Here is a 21,283-nt window from a genome sequence, read left to right as displayed (position 1 = left end):
TAGGCACAGTTTCCCACAGAATATTTACCATTGGCCTTTTGCTTTCATCCCCCTTCTATTTTATTTCCATTTCATTCCCTAAATTCCTTACACCCTGATACTTTTCTTACTGGCTGGAAGATGACAGTCATAAATGGACAACAAAAAAATTGCAGATGTTGTTTTTTACTTTTTCTACATGCTCTTCCTGACCGATATGTGCTCTTTTTATTGCATCTTTAAAAGACTGCAATTGCCAGCGCTCAGGAAGGACTTGTGAAGTGCTACTTCTCCATCTTGGTCACCATGTCACAGAATCCAGCCAGAAGATGCCGGTCTGGCGCCGTACAAACTTCCAGGTCTGGGTAGAAAGAAAAAGTTCATGAAGTACTTTACCTCGGAGAACATTTTCCATGTTTTTAAAATCTGGCTGAATAGATAGAAAAATTGGCACATCAAGCCCGTATCCATTTCAATTCAGCATCACTTTAAACTGTTGAAAACTTAGGGGGTTTGGATGATGGTGCTACCACTTCTTAGATTACAAATTTGGCTCCGCTGATCTCAAAACATTTTTCCAAATTTTTTATTAAATACTGGACACTAAATAACACGTTTAGCCTTAGACCTGAACATATATTTTTCCTGTATGTAGGCTGTTTAACCCATGCACAGCCTACTGAAATTCACTTTAGCATTAAACCTGATTCATGTGGCTCAGTTCTGAGAGCCTTACTGAATTGCACCTCCTGAAACATCCACGTACAGAAATTTGAAATGGCCTAAGAAAAAAAGTACAGCTTTACTGATCCTTTAAATGCCATCTTCAAGGAAGCTCATGTCTCATTTTGGGGAGGGAAGGATAACTGCATTCCCCTTCCTCCCCTGTGCCCTACGTGACACACTGCGAGACGGTTCAGAGGGTTTAGCTCAGCCTGAGTAGGAAGTGCTGCACAGCTCAGATGGCAGGTGCTTGTCAGTATCTGTTCCATGTGCTGTTCCAGTCAGCCAGGTCAGAGGGAAGCAAGGAAGAGGCTCAAAGAAAGAGTTAGGAGGTAGCGGTTGTATAATCATTCAGTCTCAATGTGCGAGCAGCCCAGGCCAAGCTTCTGCTGGAAGTGTTCTGTGTGGTTTAACTCACGTTGCTGTGACCAAAACACCTGAGCAACACTTTGCTTTCCTTGGTGCATTTAGCACATCTTTGGTCAGCACACTTGTTGTATTAGGTTATCCAAATACACTGCAGTCTGACGGGATCCTTCTCAAGGCCTGCTGAAAGCACTTCAGTTTAAATGTCAGCAGCTTCACTGCTCATTTGTTTAGAACTTAGCAGAAGCACACCATAGATCTATTTTTCTTACTTGCCGTAAGAAACAGAGGGTATATTGAGTCTTTAAAATAGGACTCTGACATATCTTACCTGGAAAGGTTTCCCTGATGGATCAGCAGCGTGTTCTCTCTCCCTCTTCCTGCTGCTCACTCATCCCAAAACAGAACCTGGCTTTAACTGGTGTCTCCTTTCAACAGGTAGGAAATATTTCCACCCTACAGCCTTGCACAGAGTTTGGACAAGGATCCCAGGACTCCAAGGCCAACCACAGGCCTAGTTCCTGGCAGCTTTAGTCTGGCAGAAATACTGCCATTTTCACAATTTTAGGATGCAGAATCCCACATTTGGCTCTGGGCACCTGGCATGGAACAACGGCTCCTTTCCACAGGTAGGAAACATCTCCACCCTCCTGTCATGGACACACTTGCAAATGCAACTTGACCTAATCAAAACCATCTGGCAAGGCTTAATAACAACGCAGAAGATACAGTACATCACATGTGTGTTACCTCACTCACTTTAGTAGGGCTTTGTGAAAGGGAAAACCTGACCATTTGAACCTTTGTAGAAACCTGTTTGGTGGGATTAGGGACAGCAAGCTATATTGGTATCAATCACAGAAATAATTTCTTTGCATTGATTTTAATTTTTCACTACCCAGCATGACAGCTGGAAGTGCTTGTTCAGGGCACCAAATATAAACAAATATTGCAGCAATGATATTAAAGGATGCAAAACCGATAACCAGCTAAAAACTGTTCTTTGCCCAAAACAATGATGGCAGCCACATGCCCTTCTCTCTACCTGGAAGACAGATCTTGGGGAGTGTCTGACAGCACAGGGGCTCTACACAATCTTCACCACTATGTTGACAGGCACTTGGCCGCAATAAAAATGCTTACTCTACATTTTTTTTATTTTAGGTGGGACTCTGGGGCACAGGGGGCTGGATCAGGCCCTGCCCCGAGCATCTCTCAGTCATCCTTGGATAGAGCTGAGGGGCCAGGGCCCCCCCAGCCCCTCCACAACCCCCTCGGCCCCGTGATGCCAAGTTCTGCCCTGGGCACCAGCACAGCTGTCAGGTATAGACGTGCGCTCCCGATTTTATAAGGTTTGCGTGGGACTCTGCAATGGGGAAGGGGGGGCTACAGCTGTCCTGGGCTGACATTGGGCTCTACTGCCATTCTGTGTTAACAATGGATGGGGTAGCCAGACAAGCTGGGACTCTGCCCATGTCCCATGGGATCACCCCCCATCCCACTTGGGGTTCACCACTACAGCCCCATCCCACCCTGGACAAACTCTCACACCCCCAGGGGTGACAACATGGGCAATCCCCTCAAGCTGTGCACCCCCTCTCCATATCCCCGTGTCTCTGTGACATCTCCTCCTGTGTCCCAGCTCTGCCTCCCACACCTTTCTCCCTTCCACTACTCCCACTGCCTCTCCCAGCATCTCCAGCTTCTTGCTCTCACTTCAAAGTGTGGGACACCCCGTTTTGGGGGAGGACATGTTTGGTGCCAGGGTGCTGTCCAGACCCACCGAGGCTCTGCCAGGACAATGAATGTGGCAGGTACCAGCACGGGCATCAGGCTGGGGGCAGGAAGGGGGTGCCACCGTGACTCCTCCAAACACCCTCATGTGGTTCTCTGGGGGTCCACGCTCAGGGTGTCAGTGCTGGAGGATGACAGAGACTCCCAGATGGCAGGAGAAGGTCCAGAGCTAGGTGCTGCTGTGGCCCCAGTGCTGGAATATTTGGATCCAACTGACCCCCCTGGTCTGCAGCCATTGGAAGGGGCTAGGCTCCTCTTCAACAAGGAAGCCCCTGATTCCTTCACTAATCCCCTGACTTTCTCACAGGGACCACGCCATGATCATAGGGAATATGGGGAAGAGAGAAAGGTTCTGGCAACTTCTTGCCAAACAAGTGGTCTGGTCTCAGCTTGCCTCTGCTGATGGCTGGGGGGATGTCAGGCTGCTTAGTGAAACTAGGACCTTTTATGCTGTTGCGGGGGGTTAGCGCTTTGCGGTATCCTTCCTGCCAGGAGACCGGGGAAGGCAGGAGGGACCCCTGTGCAGACCTACACTACAGGGTGCCCCTCATTTGTGGCACATCAGACGGACATTCCTGAGGCAGAGGGATGCCCCTGCTTCAGAGGGTAACATTAGGCAGAGCAGGGGGTACCACAGCAATCCCAGGAGGAAGTGACAAGCCTGGGAGCACCACATGGGCCTCTTTGGGCTCAGGGTGGCCATGACAGGACACAGGCCACAGGCCACATGGGCTGAGGAGCTGAAGGGGACAGGCACACAGTCAATACCTACTTTTGAGGGGACACACAGGCTGGAGGTAAGCACTCTTTGGGATAGAGTGGAAGCCCTGACCTGGCGTCACCACAACAGCCACCCACGCCATAACTGGGAACACCACACTTTCACCATTCCCAGCACAGATACAGATGGGGATCTTCGGTGAATCGTTTCTCAAGTGCCAAAAACCACATTGAAACACCGAAAAACTACAACCTCCCCTATCTGATCGAAGTACATCACATCTGTACCTGCAGCTCCAGGCCAAACAAACACACACACACACACAAAGAGACATTAGACAGGATGTGCAACAAGGGGACACGACAATGAGAGAAAACTCTCAGTGAGATGACTGCAATGATCGAGAGGATGCGGAATGAGATGGCCCAGGTGAGACTGAAGGTGAGCTAACCAGGCCCAAAAAACCCCGGCAGAAGATGCTAACGTGATCACATTACAAAAAGCTCGCCAAAATGGCAAAGATGGAAGCCCGTGAATCACGAAGATAGGGACAAGATTCTGACCACACACCCTTACAAGTCCTAGCCTGCTATAATGGATCACTGCCATGTACAGCTGTCGATACGGCTTAGAACAAGACTGTAAAAGTCTTCCGACTCGATGCTTCTAAAGAGATGTAGAGATTCTGATGCACACCTGAGCTCGGGCATTGAAGGTTCAAAGATATCGGCGCCAAGCCGAGGAACACGGAGATCAGAGATGGTAAGGATGGCCTGGCCTTTTAGATAATCCCCTCAAAGGGGTGAGGCAAAAGATATGCAACGCAAGACACACAAAAGACAGGGAACGCACGGTAGACAAGCGATGCGACACACACCAGGACTGCCCTGCCCTGCGCAACTCTGCGTTGTCATCAGAGTCCCTTTACGTGACCTAAGGGGACCTTTTTTGGACATCCCCACATCCAAAGCTAATACAAAAATCCCTCCCGGCGAGTCCTGGCCTGGCACCCAGCTTCCATCCCCTCTGTGAGTAATAGTGCTTGACTTATCCCTTAGACATCCAGGGATGTGAATCCATGTCTGGTGACAAAGAACACCTCCTTGACATCTCAGAAGTTCCTGCTGTCACCAGGCAATTCTCTCTCTTAGTCTGCTAAAAAAAGAACGCCAAACATCAACGCATGAGCTAAGTGGAACATCAGCAATCTGTTACAAGAACGGTCGGTCACAATGATCAAGATGGCTGTGAGATAATGCTACGTTCAGAACGCTCCACGCATCCTTACAAGCCCTAAGACGTTACAACTCACACCTGGAAAGGATGGATGGCAATACAGCCGGGAACAAGGCCTCAAAACACATCTGACTCCACACTTCCAATATGCGGTTCCAAGACACGGCCGAGACACGAATAAGAACAAATCACGCTGGCATCGGACCGAGAAGCGCAAATATTTGAGAACCCAGAGATGCCAACCAACGCTCGCAATAAAGCACAACAGACAGAGACAATTGATCTGAGACATCCCAAAGACAGAGCAGACGACAAAAGACGCCAGACAACGTGACACAAACTGGAACTGCTCCGTGCTGTGCATCCTTACGGTTGCAAACAAAGTAAAGCTGCTGCCACCTCTGGCTCTACTAAGAAGTCCCTCAGAGAACATCTCTTTCCCTGAGCTAATTTTTAGATCTCTCACAGGAATTTCCGGCCTGCTACCCCGCTATCATCCCATCTCTGGGTTATGGCCCCCAACTTATCTTTTAGACGGCCGGCAACGGGAATCCACGCTGGACGCAAAGGGAGTCCGCCTCGGCTCTCTCGGAAGGCCCCGGTATGGCTGGTGAGCTCCTTAGTTGGCTACGAAAAAGAAAACCAAAGTCAATGCATGAGTTTAGCGGCACGTGGGACAAATCCCCACAATCCAGCCACTTGCCATTTCCTAAGTGCACTTAGGCCTTTAAGTCTCCAGCTTCATCCCCACTTGAAGGCTGTGGCTGTCATTATGATGGACACCTGGGTTACCGAGAGGTAGAATTACGTGCCGTTACTGTGAGGAGGGGGCGTATTTGCGCGCCTTAGCACACATAAACGCACCTGCTGGTCTTGGGGAAAGGTCTTATGGGGCCCCTCAATGGACACTATTTCCCACTGTGCTGCCTTCAACCCCTCACCCCACCCCCCTGTAATTCCTAACCTAGTGCCCTGCTCACTCTCCTTCTCCTTGTAATGATCCTCACCTTACTTACTGGAAGCCTCAGCTTTGGATGTCATCTTTGACAAGAGGCAGGTCTCTTTTTTGACATGATGAATCTGATGAAAAAGTTTCAAGCGCCACACTTAACACAATCAGGAATTTCAGGAAGTTCCAATGCTTCTTAGAAAAAGAAAACCAACATCAAAATACAAATTCTGTTAAATTACAAAGCACAAAAGCATCTTACCAACTCTGAACATACAACCCAAAATAATGAACTTAAATACTCACTGCATTCAGTGCTACCTTCCTCACCATGTCTTCAAAGCCTCTCTTGCTTTAGGTGCCAAAAGCACCTGCTTGAAAAAACCTGAGCTGAAAAAGCCCCTTCCTTTAAATGAGAAGACAGCTCTGACTCCAGTGAACTCCAGAGAGAAAATAAACCCCTTAGCCAAAGGCTGGGGTTAATATACCCCTGGCTGGGCCCGCCTCTCATTCCCAGCATGCCTGAAAAAAGGGAGGAGGCAAATACCATTGGGTATCAAAGCCCTCAGAGCAGCTGTGGCTCTTAAGTTCCTCTGACTTAACTTTCTGGTGAGTAAAGGGCTTGATAGAGAAGAAAACTCTTCAGGGAAATTACTATACTTTATTTTTTTATACAGCTGCATCAAGCAAAAGGGCGTAAATGAGGTAAGAAATAAAACTTTGTGTTTTGGCAGCATACCTGTGTAAGTTGAATAATTTGTTGCTAACTTGTAGAATTATCCTTTGCTGATTGCTAAGTAGTATTCCACATGTGACCTAAGTAGGGAAGATTAGTAACGATGTGAATGTTGTACCGAGCTCTCTAATTAGGGTGTTACACATTATAAATAAGAGTGAGAAAAGCAACCGACTTTTGCGGGCCATTGGGGTTAAGAATGCGCAAAGCTCGCTCCCATATGAGACTTCTGGTACCGGGGTACAGGTAGAAGCGTTTGCTGCTCCTTGAAAGGCGGGGGGGGGCAGGTGGAGAAGAGTCAGCTGCTTGTTCCCTCCCCTACACAGCCTACTGTCTGCCCTAAAACACCGGGGTGCCAGGCTTTCATTTTTGTGGAAAAGAACCAGTCTTCTCCGCCACTATTTTGAAATCTGAAATAGAATTCCGTTGGCAGTTTGGAACTTGGTGTCCTGGCATTTTGAAACTGGGTCATTTTGGCATTTTGAAACTTAGTGTTCTGGTACTTTAAAACTGACACTTTGCAACCTGTTTTTCTGATGGTTTGAGATTTGTTTTTCTATTATTTTGAAACTAGCTTATTCTGGTATTTTGGAATCAGATTTTGTTTGGGGGGTTTTTGGTGTTTTGGAACCTAATTTTTCTAGGCCGGTTTTTGGTATTTTTTTAAGCCCGGTTTCTTTATTATTTTCTGGAGGGGGGGTTGTGCGTGTTGGTGTGGATTTAGGGCTTTTTGTTTGATTTTGGTTTTTCTTGGCTTTTTTTTGATTTTGGTTTTTGTGGCTTTTTTGTTTTGTATTTCATTGTTTGAGAGTTTTTATTTTTATTATTTTTTTTTACAACTTACTGGAATTCCCGATTGTATAGAGTGTGATGCTTGAAATTTTTTCAGCAGGTTCATAACGTCACGAGGTACCTGCCTCACATCAAAGACGGCATCCAAAAGTGAGGCTTCTAGTAAGTAAGGTGGGGATCTGTACAAAGTAAGTGACCTGCAGATGGACTTAGAGCGCCTGTCGCGGAGACCCCGATCGCCCCAGGATCTGTGACAGCCAGTCTGAAGGTGAGACTTAGAGCACCTGTCTGGGAGACCCCGATCGTCCCAGGATCCGTACAAAGTAAGTGGCCTGCAGGTGGACTTAGAGCGCCCGTATTACGGACCGCGATCGCTCCGGATTCTGTGAAAGCTGGGCTGAAAGTGAGATTTAGAGCACCCGTGTTCGGGACCCCGATGGCCCGGGATCTGTATAAAGTAAGTGGCCTGCGGGTAGACTTAGAGCGCCCGTCTTGGAGACCGTGATCGCCCCGGGATCTGTACAAAGTAAGCGGCCTGCAGGCTGACTTAGAGCACACGTATCGGACAACCTGATCACCATGGGATCTGTACAAAGTAAGTGACCTACAGTTGGACTGAAAGCGCCTGTCTTGGAGACCCCGATTGCCCCAGGATCTGTGAAAGCTGGCCTGAAGGTAAGACTTACAGCACCCGTCTTGGAGACCCCGATCGCCCCAGGATCTGTACAAAGTAAGTGGCCTGCAGGCTGACTTAGAGCACTTGTATGGGACACCCCGATCACCCTGGGATCTGTACAAAGTAAGTGGCCTGCAGGTGGAGTTAGACCACCTGTCATGGAGACCCCGATTGTGCCAGGATGTGTGAAAGCTGGCCTGAAGGTAAGACTTAGAGCGCCCGTCTTGGCGACCCCGATCGCCCCTGGATCTGTGACAGCTGGTCTGAAGGTAAGACACAGAGTGCCTGTCTGGGAGACCCCTATCGTCCCAGAATCTGTACAAAGTAAGTGGCCTGCAGGTGGACTTAGAGCGCCTGTCTTGGAGACCCCGATTGCCCCAGGATCTGTGAAATGTGGTCTGAAGGTAGGTCTTAGACCGTCTGTCTGAGAGACCCCGATCGTCATAGGATCTATACAAAGTAAGTGGCCTGCAGTTGGACTTAGAGCGCCTGTCTTGGAGACCCCGATTGCCCCAGGATCTGTGAAAGCTGGCCTGAAGGTAAGACTTACAGCACCCGTCTTGGAGACCCCGATCGCCCCAGGATCTGTACAAAGTAAGTGGCCTGCAGGCTGACTTAGAGCACTTGTATGGGACACCCCGATCACCCTGGGATCTGTACAAAGTAAGTGGCCTGCAGGTGGAGTTAGACCACCTGTCATGGAGACCCCGATTGTGCCAGGATGTGTGAAAGCTGGCCTGAAGGTAAGACTTAGAGTGCCCGTCTTGGTGACCCCGATCGCCCCTGGATCTGTGACAGCTGGTCTGAAGGTAAGACACAGAGTGCCTGTCTGGGAGACCCCTATCGTCCCAGAATCTGTACAAAGTAAGTGGCCTGCAGGTGGACTTAGAGCGCCTGTCTTGGAGACCCCGATTGCCCCAGGATCTGTGAAATGTGGTCTGAAGGTAGGTCTTAGACCGTCTGTCTGAGAGACCCCGATCGTCATAGGATCTATACAAAGTAAGTGGCCTGCAGTTGGACTTAGAGCGCCCGTCTTGGAGACCTGGAGCGCCCCAGGATCTGTGACAGCTGGTCTGAAGGTAAGACTTAGAGGGCCTGTCTGGGAGACCCCGATCGCCTCAGGATCTGTACAAAGTAAGTGGCCTGGAGATGGATTTAGAGCGCCCGTGATGGTGACCCGGATTGCCCCGCCCTCTGTAAAAAGTAAGTGGCGTGGAAGTGGACTTAGACCGTCCGTGCTGGAGACCTGGAGTGCTGTGCACTCTGTACAAAATAAGTGGCCTGGAGGTGGACTTAGAGCGCCCGTGTTGGAGACCTGGTTTTCCTCGGAATCTGTACAAATTAAGTGGCCTGGAGATGGACTTAGAGCGCCTGTGTTGGAGACTTGGTTTTCCGTGGGATCTGTACAAAGTAAAAGGCCTGGAGGTGGACTTAGAGTGCTCGTGTTGGAGACCTGATCGCCCCAGGATCTGTTCAAAGTAAGTGGCCTGCAGGCTGGCTTAGAGCACCGGCCTTGAGGACCCGGATCGCCCTGGGATCTGTACAAGATAAGTGGCGTGCAGGTGGACTTTGCGTGCCCATGTTGGAGACCTGGATTGCCTCAGGATCTGTACAAAGTAAGTGGCTTGCAGGCTGACTTAGAGCACTCGTATCGGACACCCTGATCGCCCTGGGATCTGTACAAAGTAAGTTGCCTTCAGGTGTACTCAGAGCGGCCGTGTTGGAGATCTGGATGGCCCCGTGCTAAGTACAAAGTGGCCTGGAGGTGGACTTAGAGCGCCAGTGATGGTGACCTGGATTGCCCCGTGCTCTGTACCAGGTAAGTGGCCTGGAGATGGACTTAGAGCGTCTGTGCTGGAGGCCTTGATGGCCCCGCGCTCTGTGGAAAGAAAGTGGCCTGGAGATGGACTTAGAGCGCCCGTGTTGGAGACCTGGTTTTTCCTGGGATCTGTACAAAGTAAGTTGCCTGGAGGTGGACTCAGAGCGTCCGTGCTGGAGACCTTGTTTTTCCAGGGATCTGTACAAGGTAAGTGGCCTGGAGGTGGACTTAGAGGGCTCGTGTTGCAGACCAGTTTTCGCCAGGATCTGTACAAAGTGGCGTGGAGGTGGACTTAGAGCGCCCGTGTTGGAGACCTGGTTTTCCCTTGCATCTGTACAAAGTAAGTGGCCTATAGGTGGACATAGAGCGCCTGTGTTGGAGACTTGGTTTTCCCCGGGATCCGTAGAAAGTAAGTGGCCTGGAGATGGACTTAGAGCGTCCATGTTGGAGACCTGGTTTTCCCCGCGCTCTGTGGAAAGAAAGTGGCCTGGAGGTGGACTTAGAGCGTCCGTGCTGGAGACCTGGATGGCCCTGCACTCTGTAGAAAGTAAGTGGCCTGGAGATGGACTTAAAACGCCCGTGTTGGAGACCTGGTTTTCCCCGCGCTTTTTACAAAGTAAGTGGCGTGGAGGTGGACTTAGAATGTCCGTGCTGGAGACCCGGATTGCCCTGCGCTCTGTACAAAGTATGTGGCCTTAAGGTGGGCTTAGAGCGCCTGTCTTGGGGACCGTGATTGCCCCAAGATCTGTGAAACGTGGTCTGAAGGTATGTCTTAGACCGTCTCTCTGAAAGACCCGGATCGTCCTAGGATCTATACAAAGTAAGTGGCCTGCAGGTGGACTTAGAGCGCCCGTCTTGGAGACCTGGATCGCCCCGGGATCTGTACAAAGTAAGTGACCTGTAAATGGACGTAGAGCGCCCGTCTTGGAGACCTGGATCGTCCAGGATCTGTGACAGCACTTCTGAAGCTAAGACTTACAGCACCTCTTCTGGGGACCCCGATTGTTCCAGGATCTGTACAAAGTAAGCGGCCTGCAGGTGGACTTAGAGCACCGGTCTTGAGGACCCAGATCGACCTGAGATCTGTACACAGTAAGTGGCCTGCAGGTGGACTGAAAATGCCTGTCTTGGAGACCCGGATAGCCCCAGGACCTGTACAAGGTAAGTGGCCTGCAGGTGTACTTGGAGTGCCCGTGTTGGAGACCCAGATCGCCCCGGGATGTGTACAAAGTAAGTGGCCTGCAGATGGATTTATAGTGCCCATGTTGGATACCCCGATAGCCCCGGGATTTGTGGCACCTGGTCTGAAGGTGAGTCTTAGAGCGCCTGTCTGGGAGACCTCGATTTTCCCAGGATCTGTACAAAGTAAGTGGCCTGCAGGTGGACTTAGAGCGCCCGTGTAGGAGACCTGGATCGCCCCAGGATCTGTACAAAATAAGTGGCCTGCAGGCTGGCTTAGAGCACTCGTATCAGGCACTCTGATTGCCCCGCACTCTGTACAAAGTAAGTGGCTTATAGGTGGAGTTTGAGCACCCGTTTTGGAGACCCCGATTGCCCCAGGATCTGTACAAAGTAAGTGGCCTGGAGATGGATTTAGAACGCCCGTGTTGGACACCCGGAGAGCCGTGCGCTCTGTAGAAAGTAAGTGGCGTGGAGGTGGACTTAGAGTGCCCGTGTTGGAGACCTGGTTTTTCCTGGGATCTGTATAAGCTAAGTGGCCTGGAGGTGGACTTAGAGCGTCTGTGCTGGTGGCCCGGATGGCCCCGCGCTCTGTAAATAGTAAGTGGCCTGGACGTGGACTTAGAGCGCCTGTGTTGGAGAACTGGTTTTCCCCGGGATCTGTACAAAGTAAGTGGCCTGCAGGTGGACTTAGAGTACCGGTCTTGAGGACCCAGATAGACCTGAGATCTGTACAAGGTAAGTGGCCTGCAGGTGGACTGAAAGTGCCTGTCTTGGAGACCCGGATAGCCCCAGGACCTGTACAAGGTAAGTGGCCTGCAGGTGGACTTGGAGTGCCCGTGTTGGAGACCTGGATCACCCCGGGATGTGTACAAAGTTGCATTCAGGTGTACCCAGAGTGCCCGTGTTGGAGACATGGATGGCCCCTCGCTCCATACAAATAAGTGGCCTGGAGGTGGACTTAGAGCGGCCGTGTTGGATACCTGGTTTTTCCTGGAATCTGTACAAGGTAAGTGGCCTGGAGTTGGACTTAGAGTGTCTGTGCTGGAGGCCTTGATGGCCCCGGGCTCTGATCAATGTAAGTGGCCTGGATGTGGACTTAGAGCGCCCATGTTAGAGACCTGGATTTTCCTGGGATCTGTAAAATGTAAGTGGCCTATAGGTGGACTTAGAGCGTCTGTGTTGGAGACCTGGTTTTCCCCGGGATCTGTACAAAGTGGCCTGGAGGTGGACTCAGAGCGCCCGTGTTGGAGACCCGGTTTTCACTTTCATCGGTACAAAGTAAGTGGCCTGGAGATAGACATGGAGCGCCTGTGATGGAGACTTTGTTTTCCCCGGGGTCTGTACAAAGTAAGTTGCCTGGAGGTGGAGTCAGAACGCCCGTGTTGGAGACCTGGTTTTCTCTTGCCTCTGTACAAAGTAAGTGGCCTGGAGATGGACTTAGAGCGCATGTGTTGGAGACTTGATTTTCCCCGGGATCTGTACAAGGTAAGTGGCCTGGAGATGGACTTAGAGCGGCCGTGTTGCAGATCTGGTTTTCCCTGGGATCTGTACAAAGTAAGCGGCCTGCGGGTGGACTTAGAGCGCCCGTATTGGACACACGGATGGCCCCGCGCTCTGTACAATTAAGTGGCCTGGAGATGGACTTAGAGCACCGGTGTTGGAGACCTGGATCGCCCCAGGATCTGTAGAAAGTAAGTGGCCTGCAGGCTCCTTAGAGCACCGGCCTTTAGGACCCGGATCGCCCTGGGATCTGTACAAGGTAAGTGGCCTGGAGGTGGAGTTAGAGTGCCCGTGTTGGAGACCTGGATCGCCCCAGGATCTGTACAAAATAAGTGGCTTGCAGGCTGACTTAGAGCACTCGTATCGGACACCCTGATCTCCCTGGGATCTGTGCAAAGTAAGTTGCCTTCAGAGCACCCGTGTTGGAGACCTGGATGGCCCCTCGCTCTGTAGAAAGTAAGTGGTTTGGAGGTGGACTTAGAGCGCCCGTGTTGGAGACACGGATGGCCCCGCGCTCTGTGCAAAGTGGCCTGGAGGTGGACATAGAGCCCCCGTGCTGGAGACCTGGTTTTCCCCGGGATCTATACAAAGTAAGTGGCGTGGAGGTGGGCTTAGAGCGTCCGTGCTGGAGACCTGGCTGGTGCTGCACTCTGTACAAAGTAAGTGGCCTGGAGGTGGATTTAGAGCGTCGGTGTTGGAGACCCGGATGGCCTCGGGATCTGTACAAAGTAAGTGGCCTGGATATGGACTTAGAGCGCCTGTGTTGGAGACTTGGTTTTTCCTGGGGTCTGTGCGAGATAAGTGGCCTGGAGGTGGACTTAGATCGTCTGTGCTGGAGACTTGGTTTTCCCTGGGATCTATACAAAGTAAGTGGCCTGGTGGTAGACTTAGAGTGCTCGTGTTGGAGACCTGGTTTTCCCGGGGGTCTGTGGAAATTAAGTGGCGTGGAGGTGGACTTAGAGTGTCCATTCTGGAGGCCTTAATGGCCCCGCGCTCTGTACAAAGTAAGTGGCCTGTAGATGGACTTAGAACGCCCGGGTTGGTCACATGGATGGCCCTGTGCTCTGTACAATTAAGTGGCCTGGCGATGGGCTTAGAGCAACCATACTGGAGACTCGGATGGCCCCGTGTTTTGTAGAAAGTAAGTGGCCTGGAGGTGGACTTAGAGCACCCGTGTTGGAGACCTGGTTATCCCTGGAGTCTGTACAAAGTAAGTTGCCTGCAGGTTGGCTTAGAGCACGGGTCTTGAGGACCCGGATCGCCCTGGGATCTGTACAAGGTATGTGGCCTTCAGGTGGACTTAGCGTGCCCGTGTTGGAGACCTGCATCGCCTCAGGATCTGTACAAAGTAAGTGGCCTGCAGGCTGACTTAGAGCACTCGTATCGGACACCCTGATCGCCCTGGGATCTGTACAAAGTAAGTTGCCTTCAGGTGTACTCAGAGCGGCCGTGTTGGAGATCTGGATGGCCGCGTGCTAAGTACAAAGTTGCCTGGAGGTGGACTTAGAGCGCCAGTGATGGTGACCTGGATTGCCCCGCGCTCTGTACCAGGTAAGTGGCCTGGAGATGGACTTAGAGCGCCCATGTTGGAGACCTGGTTTTCCCCGCGCTCTGTGGAAAGAAAGTGGCGTGGAGGTGGATTTAGAGCGTCCGTGCTGGAGACCCGGATGTCCCCGCACTCTGTAGAAAGTAAGTGGCCTGGAGATGGACTTAAAACGCCCGTGTTGGAGACCTGGTTTTCCCCGCGCTTTTTACAAAGTAAGTGGCGTGGAGGTGGACTTAGAACGTCCGTGCTGGAGACCCGGAATGTCCTGCACTCTGTACAAAGTATGTGGCCTTAAGGTGGGCTTAGAGCGCCTGTCTTGGGGACCGTGATTGCCCCAAGATCTGTGAAACGTGGTCTGAAGGTATGTCTTAGACCGTCTCTCTGAAAGACCTGGATCGTCCTAGGATCTATACAAAGTAAGTGGCCTGCAGGTGGACTTAGAGCACCCGTCTTGGAGACCTGGATCGCCCCGGGATCTGTACAAAGTAAGTGACCTGTAAATGGACTTAGAGCGCCCATCTTGGAGACCTGGATCGCCCGGGATCTGTGACAGCACTTCTGAAGCTAAGACTTACAGCGCCTCTTCTGGGGACCCCGATCGTTCCAGGATCTGTACAAAGTAAGCGGCCTGCAGGTAGACTTAGAGCACCGGTCTTGAGGACCCAGATCGACCTGAGATCTGTACACGGTAAGTGGCCTGCAGGTGGACTGAAAGTGCCTGTCTTGGAGACCCGGATAGCCCCAGGACCTGTACAAGGTAAGTGGCCTGCAGGTGGACTTGGAGTGCCCGTGTTGGAGACCCAGATCGCCCCGGGATGTGTACAAAGTAAGTGGCCTGCAGATGGATTTATAGTGCCCATGTTGGATACCCCGATAGCCCCGGGATTTGTGGCACCTGGTCTGAAGGTGAGTCTTAGAGCGCCTGTCTGGGAGACCTCGATTTTCCCAGGATCTGTACAAAGTAAGTGGCCTGCAGGTGGACTTAGAGCGCCCGTGTAGGAGACCTGGATCGCCCCAGGATCTGTACAAAATAAGTGGCCTGCAGGCTGGCTTAGAGCACTCGTATCAGGCACTCTGATTGCCCCGCACTCTGTACAAAGTAAGTGGCCTATAGGTGGAGTTTGAGCACCCGTTTTGGAGACCCCAATTGCCCCAGGATCTGTACAAAGTAAGTGGCCTGGAGATGGATTTAGAACGCCCGTGTTGGACACCCGGAGAGCCGTGCGCTCTGTAGAAAGTAAGTGGCGTGGAGGTGGACTTAGAGTGCCCGTGTTGGAGACCTGGTTTTTCCTGGGATCTGTATAAGCTAAGTGGCCTGGAGGTGGACTTAGAGCGTCTGTGCTGGTGGCCCGGATGGCCCCGCGCTCTGTAAATAGTAAGTGGCCTGGACGTGGACTTAGAGCGCCTGTGTTGGAGAACTTGTTTTCCCCGGGATCTGTACAAAGTAAGTGGCCTGCAGGTGGACTTAGAGTACCGGTCTTGAGGACCCAGATAGACCTGAGATCTGTACAAGGTAAGTGGCCGGCAGGTGGACTGAAAGTGCCTGTCTTGGAGACCCGGATAGCCCCAGGACCTGTACAAGGTAAGTGGCCTGCAGGTGGACTTGGAGTGCCTGTGTTGGAGACCTGAATTGCCCCGGGATGTGTACAAAGTAAGTTGCATTCAGGTGTACCAGAGTGCCCGTGTTGGAGACATGGATGGCCCCTCGCTCCACAAAAATAAGTGGCCTGGAGGTGGATTTAGAGCGGCTGTGTTGGAGACCTGGTTTTTCCTGGAATCTGTACAAGGTAAGTGGCCTGGATGTGGACTTAGAGCGTCTGTGTTGGAGACCTAGTTTTACTCTGGGATCTGTACAAAGTGGCCCGGAGGTGGACTCAGAGCGCCCGTGTTGGAGACCCGGTTTTCTCTTGCCTCTGTACAAAGTAAGTGGCCTGGAGATGGACTTAGACCGCATCTGTAGGAGACTTGATTTTCCCCGGGATCTGTACAAGGTAAATGACCTGGAGATGGACTTAGAGCGGCCGTGTTGGAGACCTGGTTTTCCCTGGGATCTGTAGAAAGTAAGTGGCCTGCAGGTGGACTTAGAGCGCCCGTGTTGGACACACGGATGGCCCCGCGCTCTGTACAATTATGTGGCCTGGAGATGGACTTAGAGCACCGGTGTTGGAGACCTGGATCGCCCCAGGATCTGTAGAAAGTAAGTGGCCTGCAGGCTCCATAGTGCACCGGTCTTTAGGACCCGAATTGCCCTGGGAACTGTACAAGGTAAGTGGCCTGGAGGTGGAGTTAGAGTGCCCGTGTTGGAGACCTGGATCGCCCTGGGATCTGTACAAAGTAAGTGGCTTGCAGGCTGACTTAGAGCACTCGTATCGGACACCCTGATCTCCCTGGGATCTGTGCAAAGTAAGTTGCCTTCAGGTGTACCCAGAGCACCCGTGTTGGAGACCTGGATGGCCCCTCGCTCTGTAGAAAGTAAGTGGTTTGGAGGTGGACTTAGAGCGCCCGTGTTGGAGACACGGATGGCCCCGCGCTCTGTGCAAAGTGGCCTGGAGGTGGACATAGAGCCCCCGTGCTGGAGACCTGGTTTTCCCCGGGATCAATACAAAGTAAGTGGCGTGGAGGTGGGCTTAGAGCGTCCGTGCTGGAGACCTGGCTGGTGCTGCGCTCTGTACAAAGTAAGTGGCCTGGAGGTGGATTTAGAGCGTCGGTGTTGGAGACCCGGATGGCCTCGGGATCTGTACAAAGTAAGTGGCCTGGATATGGACTTAGAGCGCCTGTGTTGGAGACTTGGTTTTTCCTGGGGTCTGTGCGAGATAAGTGGCCTGGAGGTGGACTTAGATCGTCTGTGCTGGAGACTTGGTTTTCCCCGGGTTCTGTACCAAATAAGTGGCGTGGAGGTGGACCTAGAGTGCTCGTGTTGCAGACCTGGTTTTCCCTGGGATCTATACAAAGTAAGTGGCCTGGTGGTGGACTTAGAGTGCTCGTGTTGGAGACCTGGTTTTCCCGGGGGTCTGTGGAAATTAAGTGGCGTGGAGGTGGACTTAGAGCGTCCATTCTGGAGGCCCTAATGGCCCCGTGCTCTGTACAAAGCAAGTGGCCTGTAGATGGACTTAGAACGCCCGGGTTGGTCACATGGATGGCCCTGTGCTCTGTACAATTAAGTGGCCTGGAGATGGGCTTAGAGCGTCCATACTGGAGACCCGGATGGCCCCGTGTTTTGTAGAAAGTAAGTGGCCTGGAGGTGGACTTAGAGCACTCATGTTGGAGACCTGGTTTTCCCCGGGATCTGTACAAAGTAAGTGGCCTGGAGGTGGACTTAGAGCGCCCGTGTTGGAGACCTGGTTATCCCTGGAGTCTGTACAAAGTAAGTGGCCTGCAGGTTGGCTTAGAGCAGTGGTCTTGAGGACCCGGATCGCCCTGGGATCTGTACAAGGTATGTGGCCTGCAGGTGGACTTAGCGTGCCTGTGTTGGAGACCTGGATCGCCCTGGGATCTGTACAAAGTAAGTGGCCTGCAGGCTGACTTAGAGCACTCGTATCGGACACCCTGATCGCCCTGGGATCTGTACAAAGTAAGTTACGTGGAGGTGGACTTAGAGCGGCCGTGTTGGAGACCTGGTTTTCCCTTGCATCTGTACAAAGTAAGTGGCCTATAGGTGGACATAGAGCGCCTATGTTGGAGACTTGGTTTTCCCCGGGATCTCTAGAAAGTAAGTGGTCTGGAGATGGACTTAGAGCGTCCATGCAGGAGACCCGGATGGCCCCGTGCTCTGTGGGAAGAAAGTGGCGTGGAGGTGGACTTAGAGCGCCCGTGTTGGAGACCTGGTTTTTCCTGGGATCTGTACAAGGTACGTGGCCTGGAGGTGGAGTTAGAGCGTCCGTGCTGGAGGCCTTGGTCACCCTGCGCTCTGTATAAAGTAAGTGGCGTGGAGGTGGACTTAGAGCGGCCATGTTGGAGACCTGGTTTTTCGTGGGATCTGTACAAATAAGTGGCCTGGAAGTGGACTTAGAGCATCCGTGTTGGAGACCTGGTTTTTCCTGGGATCTGTACAAAGTAAGTGGCCTGGAAGTGGTCTTAGTGCAGCTGTGCTGGAGACCAGGAGTGCCCCGCGCTCTGTATAAAGTAAGTGGCCTGGAGATGGACTTAGTGTGCCAGTGATGGTGACCGGAATTGCCTTGTGCTCTGTAGAAAGTAAGTGGCCTGGAGGTGGAGTTAGTGTGTCCGTGCTGGAGACCTTGTTTTTCCTGGGATTTGTACAAGGTAAGTGTCCTGGAGATGGACTTAGAGCGCCTGTTTTGGAGACACGGATGGCTTTGTGCTCTGTATAAAGTAAGTGGCGTGGTGGTGGACTTAGTGCGTCTGTGCTGGAGACCTGGTTTTTCCTGGGATCTGTAGAAGGCAAGTGGTGTGGAGGTGGACTTAGAGTGGCCATGTTGGAGACCTGGTTTTTCCTGGGATCTGTACAAATAAGTGGCCTGGAAGTGGACTTAGTGCATCCGTGTTGGAGACCTGGTTTTTCCTGGGATCTGTACAAAGTAAGTGGCCTGGAAGTGGTCTTAGTGCGTCTGTGCTGGAGACCAGGAGTGCCCCGCGCTCTGTATAAAGTAAGTGGCCTGGAGATGGACTTAGAGTGCCAGTGATGGTGACTGGAATTGCCTCGTGCTCTGTAGAAAGTAAGGGGCCTGGAGGTGGACTTAGTGTGTCTGTGCTGGAGACCTTGTTTTTCCTGGGATTTGTACAAGGTAAGTGGCCTGGAGATGGACTTAGAGTGCCCGTGTTGGAGAGCTGGTTTTTCCTGGGATCTGTACAAGGCAGGTGGCCTGGAGGTGGAGTTAGAGCGGCCGTGTTGGAGATCTGTTTTTTTCTGGGATCTGTAGAAGGTAAGTGGCCTGGAGGTGGACTTAGAGTGCCCGTGTTGGAGACCTGTTTTTTTCTGGGATTTGGAGAAATTAAGTGGCCTGGAGGTGGACATACAGCGTCTGTGCTGGAGGTGTGGATGGCCCTGTGCTGTGTAGAAAGTAAGTGGCGTGGAGGTGGACTTAGAGCGTCTGTGTTGGAGAGCTGTTTTTTCCTGGGATCTGTATAAAGTATGTGTCCTGGAGGAGGATTCATAGTGTCTGCGGTGGAGACGGTTTTTTTTGCAGGATCTATATAAAGTAAGGGGCCTGGAGGTGGACTTAGAGCGCCTGCGTTGGAGTCCTGGTTTTTCTCGGGCTGTGTAGAAAGTAAGTTGCGCGGAGGTGGACTTAGAGCGCCTTTGTTGGCGTCCTGGGTTGGCCTGCACTGTGTATAAAGTAAGTGGTTTGGCAGTGGACTTAGAGGAGTCGTGTTGGAGAGCTGGCTTTCTCGGTATCTATGCAAAGTAAGTGGCTTGGAGATGGAGTTAGATCATCTGTGTTGGAGATGTGTTTTTGTGTGGGATCTGTGTGAAGTAAGCGGCGTGGAGGCGGTCGTAGTGCGGCGGTGGTGGAGATTTGGGGTTCTGCGGGAGCCGTATGAAGTAAGTGGCATGGAGGTGAATTTAGTGTGCTCATGTCAGAGACTTGGTCGGTGACGGGATCTGTAGAAAGGAAGCGGTATTGGTGCGTATTTAGAGCATCGGTGGAGGAGTGACGCACGTCCTCGCGCCGTGCATGTAGTAAACGGTGGGAACAGGGAATTAGAGCGCCCGTGTTGGAGAGTCGGTTTTCTGTGGCGTTTGTGGGAAGTACGGGGCGTGAAAGCGGATCGATAGCGTTTGCGGTGTAGATTGGGGCGGCTACGCGGTCTGTAGAAAGTAAGTAGCGTGTAGGCGGATCGCGAGGGTTTTTGCCGGATACGTGGAGTTGTTCGGGGGGTGTTTAGCGGGTAGAGGACGTCGAGTAAGTTTTTGGTATGCGTCAGGAGGATACGCCGTAGTTTAGCAGCATGCGATAAAGAGGCGGCATGATAGTTTGTGGATGCGGTACGAGGGCGTAGGAGAGATCGGTCGCGCATGGCGAATAGGTGGAGTTAGAGTTTTTGTACGGGGAATCAGGACGTCCGTGAGGTCGGTAGCGTTTCGTTAAGAGTCGCGTGTAGTGCGGCGGGGTGAGGAAGCAGGGAGTTTTTGAGAAGCGTAGCGTGCGGCGAAGCGTCGGATTTACAGGGGTCGGATCGGTAACCAGGGTATTTGAAGACGTGGGATTTCGCGGCGAAGAGTCGGACTTAGCGTGGCCGGATCAGGAGCGAGGCTGTTGTTGAGCTCGGTGACGTGCGGCGTAGAGTCGGAGTTAGAGTCGGTGGATGTGCAAGCAGCAGTCATTCTAGGTCGTTAGCGGACGGTCGAGAGTTTGCGTTAGAGCGTACGTGCTGTGGAGACGGAGTTAGAACGCCTGGTTTTGGAAGCAGGATGAGGTTTAGGCGGGTGCCGCGTGTCCTGGCGTTGGCCTTAGAATCGCTGGCTATGGAACCTGGGTCAGTCCTAGGTGAGAGATGTGGGGTGCGGTTTGAAGTTTGAGTCTTGAGGTGTGTTAGGAGGACGCGGTGGAGGTGGTTGCTGTGCGGTGTGGTGGTGGAGTTAGAGCGGTGGGATGTGCTGCAGGTCGGTAGTGAGAGTGAAAGAGTTGGAATTGTGGAGAATTGTGCAGAGATATATATGTGTGCAGCTATATATTTTTTTTAATATATATATATATATATACACTAACTCCAAAAGTAAATACCACTCTCTACACGCAGTACGAGCTAGGGCTACTGCGCATGTGCGAGTGATGCCGACGCCATTTTGGTAGTCCACAGCACTGAGCATGTGCAAGTGATGCCGACGCCATTTTGGTAGTCTTTTACACATTTGGAAATCCACATTAAGAAACCAGATTTTTTTCACTTCGGGGGCTTCCGAGAGGAGCCCGTCTCCGCGGGAGAATCACCGACAGCGTCCGCTTCGCCTCCGGAAGACGTATCAGGGCTACAGGCTGCAGGAAGCGGCGCAGCTCGCTCCGCCCACAGCCCGCCCACAACTCCCATAAGGCACCGCTGTCGTCACTTCCGGGGAAGTCCAAGATGGCTGCGGCACGGTGCGGCACGGCGCGCGCGGCTCCCAGAGCCCTACAGCGCTCGCCGCAGCTCGCGCGGCCACCGGACCACATCGGGGGCATGCCGAGAGACAGCTACACTCGGCGCGCTGCGTTTCGCCGCTCCGGAAGCCACCGCGGCTACGCGCGGGACATCGGCGTCTCCGGAAGTGCCGCAGAGCCCAGCTCGCGCCACGGCGACATGCCGGAAGGACAGCGGACACCGCGCC

At 52.2% G+C, this 21,283-nt stretch overlaps 1 long non-coding RNA gene across 1 annotated transcript; it reads right to left on the bottom strand.

Moving 5' to 3' along the window:
* Positions 1-5,186: 5,186 nt before the first annotated feature.
* LOC146427224 (uncharacterized) lies at positions 5,187-5,983 on the bottom strand. The gene is made up of 3 exons (XR_014856490.1): positions 5,827-5,983; positions 5,523-5,602; positions 5,187-5,446 (listed from the first exon to the last, which is right to left on the bottom strand). It is a non-coding gene; the product is annotated as an uncharacterized LOC146427224 (long non-coding RNA).
* Positions 5,984-21,283: the final 15,300 nt, after the last annotated feature.

This window comes from Lichenostomus cassidix, chromosome 25 (assembly GCF_008360975.1).
Source record: "Lichenostomus cassidix isolate B80296 chromosome 25, HeHo_3.0, whole genome shotgun sequence".
NCBI lineage: Eukaryota > Metazoa > Chordata > Aves > Passeriformes > Meliphagidae > Lichenostomus > Lichenostomus cassidix.
The sequence above is the reverse complement of the archived record's forward strand: the minus strand, read 5'-3'. Positions and strand labels throughout refer to the sequence as shown.